This window comes from Haliotis asinina, chromosome 11 (genome assembly GCF_037392515.1).
Source record: "Haliotis asinina isolate JCU_RB_2024 chromosome 11, JCU_Hal_asi_v2, whole genome shotgun sequence".
Taxonomy (NCBI): domain Eukaryota; kingdom Metazoa; phylum Mollusca; class Gastropoda; order Lepetellida; family Haliotidae; genus Haliotis; species Haliotis asinina.
In genome coordinates this window covers 44,415,403-44,422,441 of record NC_090290.1, presented here as the reverse complement: position 1 = coordinate 44,422,441, position 7,039 = coordinate 44,415,403, and positions in this window count along the sequence as shown.

The following is a 7,039-nucleotide window of genomic DNA, read 5'->3' as shown; positions in this document are numbered from 1 at the left end:
AGTTATTTACAAGGGAGCATTTATTGCGAATTTGTAGCAGTTGATAGACATGTTCAAATACCGCTTGCTTTACACACATGACAGATGTTATTTACATTTCAGATAACTTTCTAAATTTACAGTTATAATATTTCTGAAAGCAGTAAATAAGGAACTACTAAAATATTCTTTTTCTTCGCTGTCCTAGCGATACAATTTCGAACATCAACAACGTGGCAATTATCAGAGACCATATGGCCTCTACAATTCCGAATTCAGCCAGTCAGCCTGTTACCTTTTTATATCTTTATATTGCAAAACAATTCAATATATGGTGAACATGTTGTAAGTTTGACACCCAAGGGGTTGTTCACAATTGATGGCTACTGGGGTTGATGATAATATTTTATGGAAAAGTATTAACAACATGTCAGTCATCCTCCCTAAAATGTATTTATAAAGTAAGTGCACCCGTCCATTCCCACCACCCACCCCTACCCACTCACACCCACCCCTACCCACGCATGTCATGTAAAGTTTGAGTGACCCTTACCTTCCATGTTTTTTCACCATAAATATATTTGTATGTATAAAATTGCTGTATAAAATTGCTGATCGATGATTCCCCTCGTACAATGTCGAGTGTACAAAATTGATGACCCCCCCCCCCCACCACCACACACACCCAAACCCACACCCACACCCGCACGCACGCATGCATGCACGCGCACGCACACACGCACACACGCACACACACACACACCTTCCCAGAACAAATGGGAAGAAATACAATACCCGACCCCACTCTATCCCCGTAGGCATAAGTTATGAACGGTCCCTAAATTGCTTCATTATGATTTACCAGGTACCTCGATCCGCAGAATTCCTGTGCTAAAAGATGAGATGACTAAATGTGTGTACTTGGCACCGAATCACGTAATTTTGTCATGTGACGGATTTCATTGAATAGAGGCATGGGGAAAGTATGAGAAGCATGTCAGTCCTTCAAGCAAGCGTCCAATAGCTATGTGAAGGCGTTTTGTGAAGATTACGCTATTGACGTCCATTGTGTTGATTGTTGTTTAGAACCACACTTATCAGTGTGGCTGAAATATTTCAAAACCCAGGAGCTCTTCTTGTTTCAAATAAATACCCTCTCTTTTTTAAGAAATAATTATCAGTTTGTGCCATTTAATTGTGTCTGTATTCACTCGTATTTCGACCTGTCAATGTTGATTTGTGGAGGCAAGTCAAAAGTAATGCAGGTGTGAGATATTTACCATTCTGTCAAAGAATCACCTGATGAGCAGATCCTGACATGGCCAAGGGGGACAATTACGACCACATGCCCTTCTGTCGTATTAAAATATACCGACCGACCACTGGTTCACGTTAATCGACCCTTAGCGTCAAAGTCCCATGAATGAGTGAGCATAGTTTTACTCAGCTCTTAGCAATATTATAGCAATATTGCAGCAATGTCAAGGCGTGGGGCACCAGAAATGGGCTTCACACATTGTACCCATGTGTGGAATCGAACGTGACGAGCGAACGCGTTAACCACTAGGCTACCCGACAGCCTATTATCGTGAAACCCGGATGTACGGGTAAGTTGCTGAGAAACACAATCACAGTCAAAATTCGACCCCAAAATTATATGTTTCTGCCGTACCCAAGGGACAGTACCCTGCACAGCTAATTGTGTCACTGTCAACGGCTGAAACACTCGTGTCGTCTTCGCTGCTGTATAAGCCGACTACTCCACCCTTAATTATATAAGCTATCACGGGATGTCAAGTTGTGAAAGCAGTACAATACTTGTGATTTTGCAGCTACGTAAATTGTATGTAACTCAAGGTCTATGTTGCTGGTTAAGATACACTTCTTGCAGGAAAACTGAGATTCAGACGTCTGACGATATTTTACGAACGGTTGAAGTACTAACGGCGAAATTGGTGAGGGTTGATGAGACTGTAGTGAGTGAGTGTTTCACGCCGTTTTTAGCAATATTCCAGCCATATTTTGTCGGGGACACCAGAAATGAGCTTTAAACGTCGTACCCAACTGGGGAATCGAACCCGGGGTTCGGCATGATAAGCAAACGCCTTAACCACTAGGCCACCCTACCTCCCTTATGTGACTCCATGTTGGACAGGCGCTACGCATGCGGGAACACGTAACCGGAGGGGCAAAGGAAGACACACCGAATTTGTTTTACATGTAACAGAAATAACTGTTAATTAATTCGAATATATCTGTTTGACAACCAGTTTCACTGCAACAGTTTGTAAAAATATTCTGTGGCTGGGTATTCTTCTTTAAAAATAAATTGGTTCAAAGAAGACAAGAGTAAGGAATGAAATTACAGCCACATACCATGTTTGAAGTATTTTATCTTCTAAATTTTACGCGAGGAAAGAAGCATGCTGTTGATTATCAAGGGTACAGCGTCTAATCAGGATACATACCAGCAGCTGTGTACCAGTGAATTATTTTTGCAAATTGAGAAATTTTAAAAATACTATTGAATTTAAAAATATATAAAATAGTGTCACATAGTCTTCTCTGAGTATTGACTGGACACTTATCCTTAAGATGGTTTAGCTTATGTTAAAATTTCAGATAAAATGAACTAAAGTTATGGTTCCTTGTGTCCATCACTTGATTGTCTGGTCCAGACTCGATTATATAAGACCTCCATAATGTAACTGGAATAATACTGAAGCAAGCAAGCAAACAAACAAGCAAGCAAGCAAGCAAGCAAGCAAGCAAGCAAGCAAACAAACAAACAAACAAACAAACAAACAAACAAACAAACAAACAAACCTAATGCATTCGCCATCAGAGGATGTCCTTGTGGTCTATTATACCCACTTTTGTTCTTTATTCTGTACCATTACATCTCGCTCTCCTCTACCCCCTCATCCCTCCCTCTCTACTCCCCCAACCATCTTCCTGAGATCACTCGATTCTTCAAACAATACAAAACCATTTAACCCCACAAAACATAAAAAACACAGCCACAACAGCAACAAAAAATAGGAAATGGAGAGTGCAGAATTCGCCATGATAAGATCTCTGACATCGTTCTTGGGGACTAAACATGTGCGCCAGTGCAAAGAATACCCTTTCATGTCTATTTTCAAACACAGAATCCATTTGTTGTAAAGGGCAAAATAGCTGCGAAGGTAATATGAAGTCCCTGCATAAATTTCCAGATTATTCTGGTCTAAAATCCCCCGTTATTCAACAATATATGTCCATTTTAACACAGAAAATTGGGATATTAAGTCATTTCTGACACAGGATTAACTGTAGTCAGTGCTCAAATTGTTGCGTGACAGGTGCCCAAATTATTACACTGCAGCCTGTTGATATAATTAGTGTCTGGTATCTGACACGGCACATGTGACGTTTTGCATACCAAGTACGTGGACTCAAATAGTTAGAAATATGAAGTCTGGGAGTATTTCGTGAGACACGGTTACGACAACTGTAATTACGAAACGATATCATTGTGCTATAGACAAGTCACAATGCTGTAGAACTCATCTGGGTTATAATAGTTTTTGTTGGCGTTAAACTAAGGGGAACGCCGTTCCATAGGTGTAGAATTGCTGACATTGCACTGTGCGAACCATTGTCACATGGCTGTAATATTACTGACGTTGCACAATGTGGACCTCAGCCATATAGGTGTAATATTACTGATATTGCACTGTGTGGACCATCGTCATATAGGTGTAATATTGCTGACGTTGCACTGTGTGGACCATCGTCATATAGGTGTAATATTGCTGACGTTGCACTGTGTGGACCACAGTCATATAGATGTAATATTGCTGACGTTGCACTGTGTGGACCACAGTCATATAGGTGTAATGTTGCTGACGTTGCACTGTGTGGACCACAGCCATATAGGTGTAATATTGCTGACGTTGCACTGTGTGGACCACAGTCATATAGATGTAATATTGCTGACTTTGCACTGTGTGGACCACCGTCATATAGATGTAATATTGCCGACTTTGCACAGTGTGGACCACAGTCATATAGGTGTAGAATTGCTGACGTTGCACTGTGTGGACCACAGCCATATAGCTGTAATATTACTGACGTTGCACTGTGTGGACCACCGTCATATAGGTGTAATATTACTGACGTTTCACAATGTGGACCACCGCCATATAGGTGTAATATTACTGACGTTGCACTGTGTGGACCACCGTCATATAGGTGTAATATTACTGACGTTGCACTGTGTGGACCACAGTCATATAGATGTAATATTGCTGACTTTGCACTGTGTGGACCACAGTCATATAGATGTAATATTGCCGACTTTGCACAGTGTGGACCACAGTCATATAGGTGTTAATTGCTGACGTTGCACTGTGTGGACCACAGCCATATAGCTGTAATATTACTGACGTTGCACTGTGTGGACCACCGTCATATAGGTGTAATATTACTGACGTTGCACTGTGTGGACCACAGTCATATAGATGTAATATTGCCGACTTTGCACAGTGTGGACCACAGCCATATAGGTGTAATATTGCTGACGTTGCACTGTGTGGACCACAGTCATATAGATGTAATATTGCCGACTTTGCACAGTGTGGACCACAGTCATATAGGTGTAGAATTGCTGACGTTGCACAGTGTGGACCACCGTCATATAGGTGTAATATTACTGACGTTTCACAATGTGGACCACCGCCATATAGATGTAATATTACTGACGTTGCACTGTGTGGACCACCTTCATATAGGTGTAATATTACTGACGTTGCACTGTGTGGACCACCGTCACATAGATGTAATATTACTGACGTTGCACTGTGTGGACCACCGTCATATAGGTGTAATATTACTGACGTTGCACTGTGTGGACCACCGTCATATAGGTGTAATATTACTGACGTTTCACAATGTGGACCACCGCAATATAGGTGTAATATTACTGACGTTGCACTGTGTGGACCACCTTCATATAGGTGTAATATTACTGACGTTGCACTGTGTGCACCACCGTCATATAGGTGTAATATTGCTGATATTGCACGGTGTGGACCACCACCATGTAGGTCCAAGGTAGACTTAAAGGCAGTAGTAACGCTAAGAACAGAACGCTATGTGAAAGCGGGCTCTGTGCTTGTACTTCAGAATATGATTCACAGGAGATTAAGCCACCAGAGTTGGCGACATCTTGATCAGTCTTATCAACTGATAACGGGTCTATTGATACCAGAGTGGGATTACGATCATGACATGACATGCGGGACTCATTTATTAAGTGCAGCCTTATGGAAAAAAAGACTCGAAAATATATAAAAGGAAACATGCGTTTTATCTCTTACAACTTTGTGTCCTTCATAAACCAAGGGATCTGAAGTGACACATTCATGCCTCACCCTAAATATATTAACTCAGGATGCTGAAAGACACATTAACTACCAACGGGCGACGTGTACCTATTAATTTAACTTGTGTCTGGTTTGTAGTGTTATTTTTACTCACTGCATATCGACGCTAGTATATACATTGCAACAACGGCACGTACGTTTGCTGATAGTGACATTATTATTCTATAATATTTTAATCAAACCATGTCATACGTCAATATTTTTACAGATATACTGAACAGCTAAAGAAAGCATACCGCGTTTGTTTTTTACGCAGTTAACATAAACGGTTGCTCGGTTTGGGTGTGTCTGTTTATATCACCAATTCCTGCTTTTAAAAAAAAATCTGTGTTGTAATTTTGGGTAAAGATGTATTGTTTCAATAAAAACTGGGGACAGATATACATTTCATTCCGACCATGTTTGAACAGACCTAGCAACAGGCACCTAATCGCCACGTCAACAGTAGGACCACATAAACCTCGAAAAGGTACTATACGGTCTCAACAGCAGGGCTATATAAACCCCGAAAAGGCACTCTGTACACCCCAACAGTAGGACTATATAAACCATGAAAAGGTACTATACCTGTCTCAACAGCAACAGCAGGAGTACATAAACCCTGAAAAGACACATTCCTCAATAGCAGGACTATATAGACCCCGAATGAGCACTATAAACGCCACAACAGAAGGGCTACATAGACCATGAATGAGCACTAAGAACGCCACAATAGCAGGACTATATAGACCCCGAAAAGGCACTTTAAATACCGCTACAGCAAGACTATATAAACCCTATATAAACCTGTGTTCCGTTGTTCAAAACAACCTTGGCTAAGATCAACCTTATACACTAAGGTTGGAGTTACGATCACCGTAAGGAAAAGATACGCCCGTTGCACAAAACAACCTTAAGGCACCCTTAACTCAGACTACAACCTTAGCCGTAACCTTAACTAAGGCTGAACTCTTCAGCGCAGGAGTAATGGAAGCGTCCTTAGTTACCACTTGAATTCAGATTGTCCAGTTGACACATTCTGTCTCTGTACACTCTGTGCTTCCTCAAACTTCCCTTAATCTGGTTGTATAAAATAAAAGCAGCCGCCATATTCCCTTCCCAACCTTAGAGACGGGTCGGACCAACCTTGGTTATCACCCTTAACTAAAGGTTAAAGTTGGTTAAAGTTGTTTCGTGCAACGGGAGACTAACTTTAGTAAAGGTCTAAGGTTGTAATCTTAGAGTTAAGGTTGACCTTAAGAGCTAAGGTTGCTTTTGAACAACGGAGCACTGGTCTTGTCTAAATACCCATGCAGTTAGTAACGTGAGAGGCAAAGAAGTGTGCCTGCAGGCCACACCATCGACCATTGTCTGACCTGACGCATGTACCTCAGACAGTGGTGTATTTTACAAGGGTCACCCACCCCTAGATGACACGTGTTAAACTATATATTGGGGAAAAAGAAAGTATACACCCATGCTTGACAAGCAAGAAAGTTTTATTCGGTGCTGATATATTTAACACGGGCACCATTGTCTCAGAACTATAGTGTACAGTGTTTCTGTAAATTGTTTTTACTGTAATAACATTTTCGTAAAACGTTGTAATTTATTTGATCAAATCTTATTTACAAGACTCTCCTCTCTCACTT